Here is a 19,349-nt window from a genome sequence, read left to right as displayed (position 1 = left end):
ATTCCGTAATTTTGGGGAACAGGCTTCAGTCCGAAAGACCGTCGCAAAACCGTCACTGCTGGTAATTAGTAATAATAACGATTTAAAAACAATAAGAAATGAAGTCAGCCAACTCACAGTACACGCACTATTTCTACTTCATAGATGGAATGAAGAAAAGTTTTGTCAGAATGGTCGAATGCTGAGTTGAATTCCGGACTTCTCGATAGAAGCGCAAAAGCTCCAGTCAATCATGTTTGTTGTGTAGTTGTATTTATCTTAACTTAAATATATTCCGTAGTTCTTTTTTTGTGTGTATTGGTGGGGTGGGGAGAGTTCCATAATGATATGAAGGGTGTGAGCCAAGAACATGGTAACTAACAAATTTTCAATTGCTGAGTTACGCAGCATCAGATAGGCAGCAACGCATACCGCTTCGTTTAATCCCTCATGTATAGACTTATGTGAAAAATCAGCTTTCCGACTTTCAAAATGGATTGTGCAGCAGAAAATTTCTAATTTCTTAAAATAGTAAAATTATGGGTTACCATGTTCTTATCTCACACCCTTTATGTTTAATCCCTGTTGTTAAAAATACAGAAAACTTGAGGACTGAATAAACCGTGATGGTGCTTATATAAAACTGTAGAATTTCAAGAATATACAAAACCAAAAGCTCTAGGTGTGCAGCCTTTAAGTGTATCATATAAATCTAAGTATTTTTCTTATGTTTTATTTTAATTTTATTTTGTTCCAAAAAGAGGGTATGGAATATTTTGAAGTAAAAATACTACATAGAATTTTGCTACTTATTTGAGTATTTTTTTAAAAGAAGTATTTACTTTTAGGGTTGGCTGGTTTACACCAGCTGTTTTTCTTCTTTTTTAAAATAAACAACTGGTTTAAACCGAAAAAAAATAAAAGGTACGAAAAATGCGAATCGTGTGGACTTCATGGTGACGTTTCCATACATCAAACCATCTGCATTAGTTTTATTTCCTTTTCACCTTTTAATCAAGGTGTCCCATGTTCAATTCTCGGTCGAACCACAACCCTTCTTTCATGCATAAACAAAGTAGTGGTTCGGATGTCACTTTAAGCGAAAGTCTTCTCCTTGATAACCTCGGTATAACGTAAGGATGTTAAGCCTGAACATACGAAACGAAACTAAATTGTATATTTCTGCATGCCAGAATGCCTGTTGTTTTATGAAGAAGCCAAGGTTGCTTAAATATACTGATATAAATTGACAAAATTTATCGATTGCCTACGTAGCTTCCAACATTAGCTTGGATTGTATTTTCAATGATATGTACGCACTAAATTTGTAATTTAATACCTCAGTTTTAGCGTACTGATTATGATACGTTGACCTTTAAATTTTACATGCAAAGCAATAACAGGATTATTTTCCGTTATTGTTTTACATTTAGAGTAATGACGGGATTTTCCCGATGGCTAGGGCGGGAGTTTCTCAATTTAAGAAATTTACTGACCGGACTTCTTTAACCTTATGTGACCTCTTCCAGCATAACCCCGTTGTTGCATAATAACACCAAGGCGAAACAAACTTATTTCTGTCAATAAGTAATATAAATACATAAAGCAAAATATCTAAACCCAAAAACACCTGGTTTAAACCAAAAAAGCCTAGTTTAAACTCCCCCCAAAAAACGGGTTTTTGGCATTTTCAAAAACAACCATGGCTCTTGCCAACCCTGCTTACTTTTGTATGTAGGAGGTTAAAAAAAAATCTTATTATATACATTGGTTAATCCTTTGGAATTCATAATGTAAATGTGTTGAGAAGTAAAACTGTTTGAAATATCTTTTCGAAATTCATGGTTTATTTTCGAGGTTTTATATTATTATCGGCATCAACCACTAATTAAATGACTTTTTGTGTTGTAGAAAAGCGAAACAAAATCTGGTTTATCAATTTAAAGCAGAATTTTCAAAAAAGCCCAAAATTTCCCAAGCAAAAAAGCGAAGCAGAAAAAACCGAGTTTTTTTTTCAAAAAAGCCGTTTTTTTTCGAGCCCTTGCATCTCTAAAAAATACAGCTAAAACATTAACAATTGTTAGGCTAGATTAAGTTAGTTTAGGTTAGGTTAGTTTAGGTTACCTGGTAAGACTTTCCTTAACACTAGAACAGTTGCTGGAACCGGTTCTCATAAAAGTTGGATTTCACTGGATAATAGATTCTCTTCATTACTCTTATATAATTCTGTAAAACTCAATGAGAGAATATCATACTCAACGTAAAAAGTCGCCTCCTATACTACTATCATGCTCCTCAATCATCGAAAGTTTCCGCTTATTGCAAATAGTATCAACCTCTACATATGTTTTCTCCTATTGAACAAAACTTTACTGCCAAGATTGCACACACACGTAAACATCACGTAAGAACTCCAAATAACCATTTCTTACCTCATTTCTTCTGTAAAATTTGTAATTTTTATATATAAAAAAACGAAGGGCATCTCTAAACTTAACTCATTATTTGTTCTTGAACAAACATACGTACAAAATAAATCTAAATAACCCTAAAAGTAACCTTACGATCGGGGTTTTCAAAAATAAAATTGGTAGAACTTCTTTTTATTGCTCTATAATCCAGTTCAGACTACTGCATTCATATCTAATTCATATTATTATCTTTAACGGAACCTATATTCTTTTCATTACTAGGCGTATCTTTTTCGTATCATAGCTGCTTTGCGCTGAACAAATTTATCGTAGTCTGGAAGTTTACTTAAATCATTTACGTCAAAATTGTTACCTTCTACTGACAGAACACCAACTTGTGAGTCTGGGAATATTCTCCGTGGGAAACTTTTAAGAGTTAGAGAATTGTTATCCAACCTTAGAACTTTCAATCTAGGACATTCAGCAATACATTCTGAAATAAATGCTATTTTGTTTTTGCTTAGTATAAGTTCTATCGCATTTAGGAACTTGATATCATCTGGAACATCAGAAATTTTATTACCTGTTAGATCTAGAATATCTAAATTGTTCAGTGTGCATACAACTACTGGGAACGTACGAAACGCATTATTACGAAGAAATAAACTATTCAGACGTTGTAGATCTCCCAGCGTAGAGGGTAACTGAGTTAATTGGTTATCATTTAGAGACAGTCGCTCAAGCTTACTTAAATAACTTATCTCTTCTATTAAGTCCACCAACTTAGTATTGTCCAATATTAGAATTTTAAGATTTCTAAAACTTAGTATTGTGCCCGGTAAATGTTTAACCTTGTTATCTGAAATGTCTAATGAGCGAAGATTACTTAAAGTATCGGCATATTTAGGAATTTTCTTTAACTGTCCCGAATCAAGTTTCAATACTCCTGTCTTACTAGCTGTTTCAACTCTTAATTGAATGGAAGAACGTCCCATAGTAATTGTTAAAACTTCCACTGAAATATTAGGAATTACACGTGGTCACTAGCACTTTGATACGGAAGTCTGTTGTTGTAGTTAAGTCCATTCTTCTGACGTAAATATCATGATTAACATTATTTCACAACCATACTTTTAATTTACTAGTAAATGCCAGCGTAAAAGCTGACAGTTTACTAACTAAATTAGTTTATCCCATATTTTTGATTATATTAAAATCAGTCTTGTTTCTTTTAAACTTTAACCTAAATTATAACTTCATCGACAAATAGTTATTAAGTCATTGTTGCTGTTTCACAGCCATTTACCGCCGTTCTATGCACAGGTCACATAGCCTTCTATGTACTTGTACTTTTCAACTGGAAAAGCAGATACTCTTATAATTTTTCTTCTTTCTTTCTTTCGTGCCGTTAATTAAAGTTTTATACTTTCAGGTGCAGGCCCAGGTCCGTGGCACCTACATCATCACTAAGTAATGTTGTTAAAACGTAGTAAATTCAATGCAAAATTTGATTAAAATGATCAGTGATTATGAAAACTGCTACATGATTTTCTGTACTCGCTTCCTGAATCATATTGAACTACAAGTACATAAAAATTGAGTAGCAAGAAGGAGATAGTCTACATATACTATATAACTAACTAAATATATTAGAAGCAGATTGAAAATGTAGGCCCAATAGGTATCAGTATCTTGCATTTTTAATAAAAAAAGACTGTTAGTAACTTAAATAGTCATATTTTGTAGGCAGAGGCGCATTCCTGGGTGCAGATTAACTCTAGGTGGGCATAGTCGGTTAGTCTTTAATTTCATCATCATCATAGGTACTCTGCCCTTACTGGCAGGTCACTTGCAGCAACTGAGAAGCTTCCATGCTCCACGGTCCTCCGCTAACCTCTTTGTCTTCACGTATTATCTTTCTGTTTTTATATTATCCATTCATTGTAATCTCCTTCGCCCTCTGCCTCTCTTTCCTGCCACCATACCCTCTATGACGTCCCTCATGATACAATTTCTTCTTAGGCAATGTCCCAATCAGTTTCTCTTCCTCTTCTTAACAATATCTAAAAGTGTTCTTTTCTCCTCCACCATTTCTAACACCCACTCATTCGTTTTCCGCTCGACCCAATTAATTCTTTCCATCCTTCTCCACACCCATATTTCGAATGCTTCCAGTCGTTTTTCATCACATTTCCGCCCCATACAGTACGACACTCCACACGAAGCATTTTATGAGTCTTTTTCTCAACTCTCTATTCAAGGTCCCACAAAACAGACTTTTCTTCCTCCTAAAGGCTTCTTTCGCCATTCCTATCCTTGCGTTTATTTCACGTTCGCACTTCATGTCATTACTACCCACATATTGAAAACTATTCACTTGTTCTATTTGCTCCCCCCCCCCACTTTTATACTTGACACAGACCTCTTCCCTCCAATCACCATGGTTTTTGCCTTTCTAACATTTATTTCTAGCCTTTAATTTAAAACAACAAAAAAGAAAGATTATTTGTTCATAAAATGAGCAGCAAAATGTACTAGGAGGTGACTCGAGTAAGATTTCAATCTATTCTGGTCAAGTATAGGCAAAGGCTGGTATTAAGACCTGAGTATTAAGAGCCTGCCTTACTAAAAATAATACAAAATTTACCATTTTTCTTTTCCTTGTTTATTCATCAGTGAAAGGAGATAAGAAAATGGAAGTTACCACAATCATAGATAATGTTATTCTGGAACAGAAAATATGAACCTGAAGAATGTTGAGTGTTGCCATCCATAGAAATTACTTTGTTGCCAGAAAAACAACACCCCTAAAATCTAAGTTAAGGCAGCTACTAGAGGAACGAATTCAACTGCATTTTGTTACGTATTATGTTGTTTTGGTTTCCTGTGACCTACTTTTTAAATAATAGTTGTATTTAGTTTGTTGTAAACAAAATAGTTTTAACATACAGTTATTAAAACTAAATAATAGTTGTATTTAGTTTGTAATAAACAAAATAGTTTTAACATATAGTTATTAAAACTAAATAATAATGTTATTTAAAAAGTAGTTCACAAAAAACCAAAGCAACATGATACGTAACCAAATGAACACTGAAAATCCTTCAGGTTCATATTTTCTGCTGTAGAATAGCATTATCTATAATTGTGGTAAGTTGCATTTCATTATCTTCTTTCATTTATGAATAAACAAGCAAAAGAATAATGGTAAATTATGTATTATTTTTAGTAAGGCAGGCTCTTAAGTGACAAAAGTAAAGCACAATCTGAGGCCTTGGACTAATTAGTTTGTTTTTCTTTCTTTTTCTATTTTAGATTTAACAAACAACGTGCTCGTGGGTTGTCTCGGGGTTCTCCCGTTTCCTCTCACTTTCTTCATTCTACCATTTCATTCATTTCTCATAATCAACGTCTATTTAGCCTAACCGGCATAAGCGTGGGAGTAAAACTAAAAGATATCTTTTTTTTTTTTTTTTTTTTAAGATTTAGGCCTGGAAATGTTTCTTCCACGTTTCTCGATTTTCAGTTTTCTCTTTTAACTCAATATTTTCTTCTGTTTTTCAAATCGTCGATCAGTTGTGTTATTCTCTTTCCTTCCATCCTTTCTTCTATGGTGGTATGAAGAAGGCATTTCTTTGCAAGATGTATCCAATCCAACTGGTCTTCTAATAAAAGATACTTGATAAAAGTGTCCTCTTCTATCCATTTTAAAACGTTTTCGTTTGTTTCTCTCTCCATCCATTTTATCTTCTCCTTCTTCCTTCAACACCACATTTCGAAACTCTAAATATTTCTTCTCATATGAATTTTGTAATAGTCAGATATCTGAACTTTACATTCCAATACTCCATAGATAACACTTGACCAAGTTCTTAATTAGTGCACTATTAAACCTGCAAATTTAGACAGATCTTGTCTTCAATACTTCTTTCGCTATGGCAATTCTTGACCTGATCTCTTTTGTGCAGTAAATGTCTCTCGTCAAAATATTTCCGAGATACTTGAAATTATTGACCTGTCCATATTCTCTTTGTTCTCCTCTGATCTGTAAGGGCGCGTTTCCACGGGATATTCTCACAAATTTCGATTTTTCTATGTTGATTTCCATTCCATGCAGTTTCTCAGTATCAACTATTTTGTCAATCATCTCCTGTAACCCTTCTTCTTTTCTAGCTATAATAACCATATCGTCTGCATATTTGATCTTGTTAATGATCTGCCCTCCAATCTTGAAATCCCTGATTAACGTTAATATTTTTTTTTTCATTAAACATTCTCTGTAGATATTGAAAAACTGGGGAGACATACAACAACCTTGTCTGACTCCTCTTCAACTCTTCACAAAAATGTTATTATTCCTCTTGTTTACCTTCATTATTAATATTCCCGCGCAAACAGCAGCTTGCGTGTGTCTCTTCACTCCTCTCATTTTCATACCTTTATTCTCATTGTGGTGATTTATCCGATTGTTTAGAAAAGCATGATTGATTAACGAAACTCGTCACCATCAAAACGCCGAACACGAATTTCAGACTTTGACCGTTCTTAATTTTGAAAACACTTCCACTACACTATAAGTGATTACTCGCCACCTTGTATATCACATAGTCATTAATAAATCATACATTAACTTCTATTAAGTAATAATAAAAACTTGTTATGACACTTCTTGAAACTTCTGGGTTGCGGGCGTAGCGATCAAGAAAATTTTTACCAAATCAATTTCTTTGCAAACCGACAATACTGATTTAATAGGGTGTCAATATGTTTACGGGCCACCGCATTGCTTATTCTTTTCCAACATCTTTTCTTTCTTCTTGCTCGTTCCGAGTCCTTTTGCTATCAGCGCCCGGAGCCTCACTCGTCCCCGCTCGCCCCCTTCCCCTAATTACGGTTCTGATATCAACAAAACTGACAAACTACACTGTATTACAAGTAAAAACGGATATAGGCCATTATTTAAGTATACATTTTCCAAATCATACACACAAACTTAACTAAAATTAAAATTTTTCGTTGCGATAACGCAAACCAGTACGGAATAAGGTGCTATAATATATTTTTATTCTCTTTTTTCGTCGGAAGCTATTATTGTATCCATGTTGCTAAATTGTTCATAGTTTTTCCGTTTCGTATTTCCTGACAGGAGTGCGTCTGTTGCTTTATCTTCCCGAATACCCGAAAGGCTAGCCTCAGTGTTGCCAAATAGTTGACAAAAAAATTGCTAAATGATATAGATGGGAAGACTCCAATCAACGGGGTATGTCCCTAAAAATAATCTGCAAAATCCCGTCTCGTTCTCCATATATATATATATATATATATATATATATATATACTAGATCTGGGATCAGTTTCAAGTCATAGTGTTGGCAACACAAAAAGTCGCTAGGTTTCTAAGAAATTCGCAAATCTGGAAGAAGTCACCAATCTGAAAAAATATTTTTTTGTCGCTATCCTGGAAGTCGAATCCCCTAAATTTAGCGACTTTTTCCCCAATTGGCAATAGGGGCTAGCCTTAGCTAACTTCGTCAGCACTCATCCACTTTCGCTGCATCGTGTTGAAGTTGTGTCTTGCTTAAACATTTTTCGTCTGATGAGAGTAATGGTTGACTTAGTGTTGCCGCGCACTTCACTTGATTCTATGAAAAGGACTGAAGGCTAGAGGAAAATAGCCTAAAGTGCGATGTTGAATAACTCTATTTCAAAATCTATTAGTACTTGCTTGATGTTTAAACAGCACATTATAAAATAAATCAATTTTAATAAAATTCATTGTATCAATGTATGAAAGCATTATTTGAGACTGATATAAGAATATTTGGATAGGCCGAGCCTTAATAGATCCTACCAGGCCCGTATCCAGGGGGGTCTAGGGGGTCGCCCCCCAAAATTTTGTCTGCCCTCCCTAAAATTTTCATGATAGACTGGCAAATGAACTATAATATGGTTGCATCGGGCCACCCTAACTTCAGCCGGGTTCCCCCTACATTTTTGGGATGGCTAGAGGCCTGGATCCTACGTCCCTCTGTTGAAGCTATGGGAAGATTTTGAACATGTTCTTGTTCTTTCGTGCGGCCGAAGGAGTCCGCATTGAATATTTGTAAATTGTGATATAACTACAATGAATTAGAATTTTGCAACAAATTTGTATTGTTTTCTGAAGCCAATATACAAGATTTTGAAAGCGGGTGATATAAACTTGGGCACTCTTTCTCTTTCGAACTGTATGTGGTTCATTCAAATATGATTAGTCGTTTTCAAGCTATGACAGTTTGATGTTGGATGAAGATTTTAGAGGTTCTCTGTACTACCTTCTGGTTCATGAACTCATGATTCTACACGAAACAGTTACAAAATATGATTCTAAATTGTGATAAAATATGTAAAAAAAAAAAAAATGCGTTCAGGTAATTTTATCAAATTGTTAAAGAAATAAAAATATCAATAAAATTAATTGTTACAATAATATTCTTTTATAACCATAACAACATTTCATTAATTTATTTTCATTTTCCCTCATTGCTTACATATAACACTTTCTTTAAAATTTCCTTATTTTCACATCTTCAACATTACTCCATACACATTCACTATCATCCTTCTAGTTCAATATTCTCTTCCCCCTTTTCCACCCTGAAAATAACAAATTCTTTGGTACAGTATCGCAGCAAAATCTTTGGGATTGAAAGAATACCATGGGGTTTGTATTGTGAAATACCAAAGAATTTGTTAGAATTCCCCACCCTTCATCTCATCATCATCCACGAGCAAGTTAACTTGATAAAAGATCGCAGAAAACCCTTTGGCACTAAAGGAATTCCAAAGGGTTTGCTAAGTGAAATATCAAGGAATTTGCTAGAATCTGGTTCTCCGAAGTAAGATCGTATGGTACATATGACCTTCCATCCCTCTCCAGTCAAAAGTAGGCCTTCACAGACGGTAGAGACCTTGACGATGTTGTGGGGTTTTCAACCAACATCTGCCTGCACCAACCTTTATATTTTGATTTGAATGATAAGAAACACTTTACTGTTTATTTTTCAGATATATTTTAAAGCAATGGATAAAGCAACAGAAGTATGTAAAAGCTCAAGATATCATAACAAGTACCATCCTCAACCAAACTCCTGGAAAGAAAGTGAATACTCAGAGGTCAATACAGACTTTTACTTCAATATCTTCTGGATTCGGACTATATGCCAAGTGCTCCAGGTGAGTGAGTTCTGTTATTTACGTGTGTAGATACCAAAGCATCGACTTTTTAGAGACGATATGCAGTGACTGCATTTTTGACATTCAATTGTACAAAGTATTTTTTCTTACTCAGCAATGTGATAAATATTTTGTTGAGTAATTTAAGTATCAGTTTTCATATATCGATTCAGCAAAATACTGTCATGTCAGTGTTTCATAGTTCAACGAAACCGGTTCGCTCTGCAACTGCACAGATTGTAATAGATTGAATATAAGTTAAAACTCCACATGGATCAGCCCGCTGGGATTCAACTAAATATACTGAAAAATATATAAATATATTTCATATGATTCGTATTTGTAATACGTTTCTGTGAGATACTTTCCACGAAATTTCATTTATTCATAGTGATATAGAAAACTTGATGGTCTACACAATGAAAGTGACAACATCATACGTGTACTTGTGTTCTATCTTTTAAGTGTCATGAAACTTGCATTATATGAATATGGTATTGTTAAGAGCCTAGAAGATGACACATGATCAAATAAATTGTCTTTCCCAGCGCTGAACAATGTTCGTGCGATACACGTATAAACAGAGTAGTGGATACGTGGTGCACAGCTAATTGGACATAGATGTTCCAAGTTCGGAAAAGAGTCCTTGCCTATCATCTGAATTGGTTATAGATTGGCATGCTTTAATGTATATGATGGGAAAGGTGGAATAGCATCTTAATCATTTGGGTAAGACCCTGTAAAACTGTGGCACACAAGCATGTAAATGTCTTGAATGTCGCCGTCCAACTAATGAATTACACACAGAAGAATCCACTAACGGAGACAAATGGTGAAACCCATAAATGGATGGAATTTTAAAAAAAAAAATCCGTGGTAATTAAACTTTGGAATGCTCTCCAGCTAATATCCTCTATCTAGTCCCTCAGGTAAGATTCTCTTTCTAGCTCTCCAGATAAGATCTTCTGTCTAGTCCTCAGATAACATTTTCTATCTAGCCTTCCATCTAAGATCTATCTCGCCTTCTAGCTTAGACCACAATCTAGTCCTCTAGCTAAGATCCTATTTCTAGCCCTCCAGCTAAGACCCTTTATGTAGCTCCTCAGCTAAGATTATCTATCTAACACACTTGACCATAAATTGTCAGTATGCAGAAGGCCACTCTCTGGATGTTACTTCTCAACCTCATTTGCCCTTACTCTTCAGCTTGTAATGTAAGAACAAGGACCACTTCGTAGATGGATGTATTACAGAGGAACTGAGCTAATAGTGTAATTTGATTTGATTGTTCCTTTTCCGTCTGCAGACAATTATTTCTTGATATTCATTCATTACTCGATTGATTTCATATTGGAGTCCATGGTCCTTTTCATTATCCAAAATAACGGCCCGGCACCTATTGCTTATGGTGAACAACATTTTGTCATGGATTTTCTCTGGGCACTTCCGCTTCTTCCTACATTATAATTCCACAAATTCTTTCATCATCATTCACTTGCTTTAATCATCCGATTCAATTAGCTTAACGGACATAATTGTGGAACGTTAAACGGAAAGAAAGAATAATGCTAATTACAGCATATTGGCCTATCTATATTTCTTACGCTCGCCCTTTACAATATGAATGTGCTGTACCGCTACAAAACTTTATTAAAAAACTAAGCTTGTAATCATGTGTGCTTGGAATTTTCAATTAGGACTACGGTGGACATACATCGGACCTTTTCTTGTATTCCCTATTAACTTAAACAACATGTAGTAACAGTACAAGAAAACATACAATAAGGGTGTTCAGCATGGATTTTAAGCAACTGTTAAACTTTAATTCTCTATACGTTTGCAATATTATTTATATACTCTGTCGATATTAGTAAATAAACATTTTCCAGTTTTATTAAGTTTGATATTCAATGATAAAGAACGTGAGTACGCTTGAAGATTTAATACGATATACGAGTGTACAATAATAAAGAGAAAATTTCACAAAGCACGTGCACTTACTGATTTTACTTTGAATGCTTGTCATATATGTAATAATATTACACATATTATTTACCTAATTACTTTTCTATCTTTATTCAGTTTTCAACCATTAGAGATCTTAATTATAGATTAAATACAGGGTTTCATACTTCTTTTACCCTAATATTTGCAAACCAGAATATAACACAGCACTATTTGCGCTTTGAAGTTACATCCTTAGTGTGCGTTGCTTAGAAAAGAAAATGGCGATCATCATGCCAATTAGAAGAATGCGAATCACACTATTTGATTTCATACCTAAAGCAAACCTCCAGAGGTTGTTTTTAGTTCTCGTTAGGTCATGGTATTCACAATATTGATACCAGAGGGATCTATTTTGATAACAAAATGGTAATATCGTAGTTTTCTTTCTTTTATATTCTCAGTATCTTTAGTCGCTTCCAGCGTAAGAGCTTCTGCAAGTGGCCGAGGTCGGTCAGGGATAGACGACTCGGTAAGAGGCTGTGTTCCGCAGCTTTGCACGTCGGAAACTTCTGAGTTCATTTCGTCGACTTTGTTCCCATTGTCTAATTGTTGAATCGTGTACGTACGTATTCGTACCTTTTAAGGGAATGTCATGAAACTTTAACGATGATAATATTGCGTCCCTAATTATAAGCCTGCCATACGTCCCGTAAGAAACGGGACAGTCCTGCTTTTGGACCTGTGTCCCGCGTCCCCGTAAATTTAGTCGGGACAGGGAAATGTCCCTATTTTAATCCTGTCTCATTTCTGTCATCAATATCAGCTTATTCGAAAAATGAAAAATCAAAAATTCTGACATTAGCTGGGAATCCCGTAATTAGTGAATTAACAATGAGCTGAAACCTGTAACAGCTTCGAGCAAGTTATCACATCACCCTCTCCTATTTGATAGCGAGCAAGCCAATAGACACGCAGCATAGAGTTACAGATGTCCGTTGACAGTCAAGGGGATCTGCAATCTTTGGTAAAGTTAACGACCAGCTGACCTGTTGTTCATAATACAGTTTAGTCATGGTTATCCGTCCTCGTTGACCCGGATCTCCGGATAATCTGGATCAGATTTGTAGACATTTTTAATTCAGTGTTCACATAGATAATAATTTCTAACTATGATAGCAAGAACGTGATAGTAATTACGCCAAACAACTTCTTTTTATTTTGATTAAAGTACAGTTCCGTGACCGTGTTTCATTCAAAAGTCACACGTGTTTGAAACAAAAGACAGCGGACCAATTCTTTGTTAAGAAATTGTGTGACAAGTTATCGTAATAAAAAGATAAGTCTACTTAAGTTTACTTATCGTAATAAAAAGATAAGTCCGGTAAGTCTACTTAATTAACGATTTGTTTTGCTGGACTATATTACCAGGATTGTCCAGACTTTCGATTTGCCCGATTGTATTACAGATTGCTAATATTGAAGATATATTGTATTACTGATTTAAACAAAACGAGATTATTTGTTAAATAAAACGAGGCGATTCTTTTGTAGTTGGATTGTAAATATCTTCACTCCGTACAATTAATTTCATGGAACGAAGAAAGAAAAGTAGCTGCAGCTGAGGGAACTTTTGCCTTTAATACTGATGTCCATAATCAGAGCTACAGTTCATTGGATTGTGCTGGAAAGTAAGGAAGGGGGCAGGCCCGTATTTACGGGGTATGGGGCCGGACCCCCTAAAATTTACTGCCCTCTTTAAAATTTTCACGGTAGGCTTGCAAATAAACTATAATATGGTGATGAACTATACGTATAATATGTTTGGATCGACCCTCCCTAACTTCTACTTGCTTCCCCATACAGTTTTGGGCTGCCTAGGGATCTGGATGGGAGAGATGGAAGGTGTCCCGTATTCTCATGAAAACAATATGGCAGACTTACTAATTAAAATATAATTTACCGTAAAAGTTCCAATTTTTGCAATATCTTTTGGATATAGGGATTCACCTAAAAATTTTCGCTGTACATTTACCATTATATATGCTCTTAAAAGATATACGTACAGGTCTCTACACGATTCAACAATTAAGTTTTACTCAGACAATCTGTAAAGAAATTACTGAAGCAGATGAGTTTTATTCTCAAGAGCATCACGAAAATTATTGTAAATGTTTCGTTCCTATTTCATATATTATCAACAATTCTAGAATATGGCATTGTCTAATTTTATCAGAACTGTATTAATGCTGTTTGTTTCGTTCGGACGATTTTTGTTCTAGGAGGCAGCTTTAACGACTTTGTTTAAATTTTATTAATTTTTAATTAAATTTATGGATTTATTAATTTTTAATTGATAAATCCATATTATTTTCTGATTCATGATTACATTTTTCTTTATTTTTTGCATTTTTTCTAGGTGGCAGCTTTAACGACTTTGTTTATATTTTATAAATTAATATTTAATTGATAAGTCCATAATATTTTCTGATTCATGGCTAAATTTTAACAAACGAGTTTCGCTTTACATTATGAGACTACAGTAGATGATCTAGAAGTTCCAGTTGTAATACAAGGACAAATAAAGAATTTGTTTCTCGTACGCCGAATCCAGAAAAGAAAAACCATTACTTGCTAACTTTTAACCATTCTTGCTCTATGGAAATCAACATTGAAACCGGAAATAATAGTAAAATTGTAGTACTTCCGGTTTAAGTAAAAGGATAAAGATGAAAATGGAATCTACTCTTTTGAACACAGAGTCGATTACAAGAATTCTGGCTATCTGAATAGAAAGTTAATAGAGGAGTTGGCACCTACTATTAGAAACCTGAATAACCTATATCCCAAAATCATCACTTCTCCCTATGTATTATTATTTTCGCTCTATAGAGACCAATATTGAAACTGGTTGGAAGCAAATTTCTAGCATTTGTTGTTTTAATAAGGAGATGGAATCTACTCTGGGGATGCTGAATTGATTCTACAAAAACGTTTCTCGCCGTTTCTTAATTTTTGCTTGACGCCAGAAGTGGTTACTTTCTACAGGTTCTAGTTTGAATAGTGTTCCTCTTACTCATTCTCACCTCAACCATACGTTGGTGGGAACATAGAAATTTTAAAACTTTTCTCTCGCTTGGGAGAGCAGTTTTATACCTTGATAAGGCCCCTTGTTCGTAACTGCATCTAGATATTCTATCCTTGGTCTTCCTCTTCCTGAATATAATAAGATATATTCTTGGAACTTTGAATAGATCCCAAAAGACTGCTTCTCGCTATATTTTACATTTCTTGCTCTATGGCGATCAACGTGGAAATAAAAATTATCAATTTCTGTCATTTCTGGTTTTAATATAGAGTTAACAGTAGAGTAACGTAGCTAAGGGGAGGCAAACGGAGTTTGTGCCCTGGGGGCCGGATTCGGGGTGCGTAAAACTGAGCAAATATTGATTTTCACTATAAGGCAAGGAAAAAAGTTTTATCAAACTAAAGTTCATAAAAAATTACCTCAAAGTCTTAACAAGACAACAACGACCCACCAACCTTAGAATCATATCCATAAAGCATAAGTTAGCTTCAAAGCTATCTTTTAAGGACATTGTAAAATCCTTTTCAGCCGAAAGAACCCACAAAGTTACATTTTAGTTCCAGCTTTTTCTGTTTTCATTCAAGTTACATCAATTTAAGAGATTTCCAAAATGTCCAAGCATAATACTCGAGACAACAGCTTGACTGTTATAATTAAATATTCTATTCTAAAGCAACAGACTGTTGATTTATTCTGCACATACGTACATCCTGATATAATTCCGAAAATATTGAAATTTACAGTTATTATGATAGGACTGTAAGAATGTGTCAAGTATGTTACTCTCAGATTATACTTATTTAGTAATCAAATACTAATTAGTTTCGTGTTTTACTAAAAATTATATGATGTACTGCAATTTTGAAATCAAGCTTTGCCACTTGAAGAAAAAATGGAATAGGAGAATTATTGTGTGATGCTAATATCAGGTGTAGTCGCGGAGCGTCTTGGTTTGTTGCTCGGGGGGAGAGGACGCTGAGTTCTTGCCCCCAGCGACAACTAGCCTATGGTTGAGACGGTGATTCTATTCCAGGAGGCCACTTCTCGCTAACTGTTATCATTTTTGCTCCATGGAGATAAATTTTGAAACTGAAACTAGTGGTAAATTTCACGTATGGCAAGATAGCCCCACCACTTTAGAAAATTGAAACAATGACTAGGTCATTCGTTTGTACTACGTTTGTACCGTTTGTACCGAAAATATTTTCGTTTGTACCATTTTCCTTACAGGGTTACTTGAGAGGTCAACTGGGGGGGCTATCTTGGCGCCAAGATAGCCCCCCCGTATCACAGCACAAAAAATTGGAATACACCATTCGAAAGCAAATCGTTTGTACCGATTGTACCGAAAAAAGTTTTGTTTGTACCCTGATAGTATTCGAGAAACAAAGGATGATATTTGGGGGGGCTATCTTGGCGCCAAGATAGCCCCCCCCGTATCACAGCACAAAAAATTGGAATACACCATTCGAAAGCAAATCGTTTGTACCGTTTGTACCGAAAAAAGTTTTGTTTGTACCCTGATAGTTTTCGAAAAACAGGGGATGATATTTGGGGGGGCTATCTTGGCGCCAAGATAGCCCCCCCGTATCACAGCACAAAAAATTGGAATACACCATTCGAAAGCAAATCGTTTGTACCGTTTGTACCGAAAAAAGTTTTGTTTGTACCCTGATAGTATTCGAGAAACAGGTGATGACATTTGGGGGGGCTATCTTGGCGCCAAGATAGCCCCCCGGTATCACAGCACAAACATTTGGAATACACCATTCGAAAGCAAATCGTTTGTACCGTTTGTACCGAAAAAAGTTTTGTTTGTACCCTGATAGTTTTCGAGAAACAGGGGATGACATTTGGGGGGCTATCTTGGCGCCAAGATAGCCCCCCCGTATCACAGCACAAAAAATTGGAATACACCATTCGAAAGCAAATCGTTTGTACCGTTTGTACCGAAAAAAGTTTTGTTTGTACCCTGATAGTTTTCGAAAAACAGGGGATGATATTTGGGGGGGCTATCTTGGCGCCAAGATAGCCCCCCCCCGTATCACAGCACAAAAAATTGGAATACACCATTCGAAAGCAAATCGTTTGTACCGTTTGTACCGAAAAAACCCAGACAGCACAATGCACGTACAATATCCGTATAGTACATGTACAATTGCACGGATGCAACATGTGCAACATCTGTATAAATGCACGCCTGTACATGTGATGCACATATACATCACAAGTCCTATTCAACATCTTCACGTGCACAGGACATGTGCAGTGCACACGTCCTGCACAAATGATTTCCACGTTCCGCACAGTTGATTTACACGTTACACGTATTCGATTTACATGTAGTGCACAGGTGATTTACATCTAGGACAGCGGTGATTTACACGTAGCACACAGGTGATTTACACGCAGTACCCAGATGATTTACATGTAGGAAAGAGGGGATTTACATGTAGCACATAGGTGATTTACATGTACGATAGAGGTGATTTACACGCAATACCCAGGTGATTTACATGTAAGACAGAGGTTATTTACATGTAGAACACAGGTGATTTACACGCAGTAAATGCACAATTGCACGGATGCAACATGTGCATCATCTGTATAAATGTACGCCTGTACATGTGATGCACATAAGCGTCACAGGTCCTATTCAACATCTTCACGTGCACAGTACATGTGCAGTGCACACGTCCTGCACAAGTGATTTACGCCTTCCGCACAGTTGATTTACACGTAGCACGTATTTGATTTACATGTAGGACAGAGGTGATTTACATGTAGTACATGTACAATTGCACGGATGCAACATGTGCATCATCTGTATAAATGTACGCCTGTACATGTGATGCACATAAGCGTCACAGGTTCTATTCAACATCTTCACGTGCACAGTACATGTGTATTGTACACGTCCTGCACAAGTGATTTACGCCTTCCGCACAGTTGATTTACACGTAGCACGTATTTGATTTACATGTAGGACAGAGGTGATTTACATGTAGTACATGTACAATTGCACGGATGCAACATGTGCATCATCTGTATAAATGTACGCCTGTACATGTGATGCACATAAGCGTCACAGGTTCTATTCAACATCTTCACGTGCACAGTACATGTGTAGTGTACACGTCCTGCACAAGTGATTTACGCCTTCCGCACAGTTGATTTACACGTAGCACGTATTTGATTTACATGTAGGACAGAGGTGATTTACATGTAGTTCATGTACAATTGCACGGATGCAACATGTGCATCATCTGTATAAATGTACGCCTGTACATGTGATGCACATAAGCGTCACAGGTTCTATTCAACATCTTCACGTGCACAGTACATGTGTAGTGTACACGTCCTGCACAAGTGATTTACGCCTTCCGCACAGTTGATTTACACGTAGCACGTATTTGATTTACATGTAGGACAGAGGTGATTTACATGTAGTACATGTACAATTGCACGGATGCAACATGTGCATCATCTGTATAAATGTACGCCTGTACATGTGATGCACATAAGCGTCACAGGTTCTATTCAACATCTTCACGTGCACAGTACATGTGTAGTGTACACGTCCTGCACAAGTGATTTACGCCTTCCGCACAGTTGATTTACACGTAGCACGTATTTGATTTACATGTAGGACAGAGGTGATTTACATGTAGTACATGTACAATTGCACGGATGCTACATGTGCATCATCTGTATAAATGTACGCCTGTACATGTGATGCACATAAGCGTCACAGGTCCTATTCAACATCTTCACGTGCACAGTACATGTGCAGTGCACACGTCCTGCACAAGTGATTTACGCCTTTCGCACAGTTGATTTACACGTAGCACGTATTTGATTTACATGAACGACAGAGGTGATTTACATGTAGTACATGTACAATTGCACGGATGCAACATGTGCATCATCTGTATAAATGTACGCCTGTACATGTGATGCACATAAGCGTCACAGGTTCTATTCAACATCTTCGGATGCGCAATACCTACCATGCACACGTCCTGCACAAGTGATTTACACCTTCCGCACATTTGATTTACACGCAGTACCGAGAGGATTTTCATGTAGGACACAGGTGATTTCCTCGTAGTGTAGAGGTGATGTAAAAGCATATTAGAGATACAACGAAAAAAAAGGAGTTTATATATTTGGTGCCTTACGCAGTTCAAATACAACATTGTAAACGTCTTCTTGAAAAGTAACAGAGTTACATGTAACGAAAAAGCAATTATATACTTACCCAAAATTACTGACTCGTGCACTACTCTACCGCACCATTAACGTTCCAGGTCAGTAATCCCAAAGTTCTATATTCCAATCCCCCCCCCCCCCTCAAAAGGCAGCTACAGCATATTCTCGTCACCTGAAGACGAGACAATATGGTACTCTGACGAAACTTTGTTTATCAGTAGCGTATATATTAACAAACCACTGTCACGAGCATTTAGACAATATTTTTCTTTCTTCCTACACATATATCATTATAGACTTTTCATTTTGCTATGCAGCATATTGGGTATCGTACCATTAGGGCCTGGAAGTTGAAGACCTTACCTAAAAAAATTTTTAAAAAGCCTAAACATATTAAGAAAATGACCTAAATTTGGAAAAAAATACTTAAAATATGATAAAATCAATAATGATACACTTAATGTGTATAATATTTAAATAATACACAATTCTGGTGATAT

The 19,349-nt window shown here is 35.9% G+C and overlaps 1 pseudogene; it reads right to left on the bottom strand.

Annotated features, from left to right (window-relative positions):
* Positions 1-2,668: 2,668 nt before the first annotated feature.
* Positions 2,669-3,385, bottom strand: LOC145692436 (leucine-rich repeat-containing protein 57 pseudogene; annotated as a pseudogene).
* Between the last annotated feature and the right edge of the window lie 15,964 nt (positions 3,386-19,349).

Source organism: Thermobia domestica, chromosome 8 (assembly GCF_964235325.1).
Source record: "Thermobia domestica chromosome 8, izTheDome1.hap1.1, whole genome shotgun sequence".
NCBI classification, from domain to species: Eukaryota; Metazoa; Arthropoda; class Insecta; order Zygentoma; family Lepismatidae; genus Thermobia; species Thermobia domestica.
Note: the sequence above shows the minus strand (reverse complement) of the source record. Positions and strands in the feature narration are given on the sequence as shown.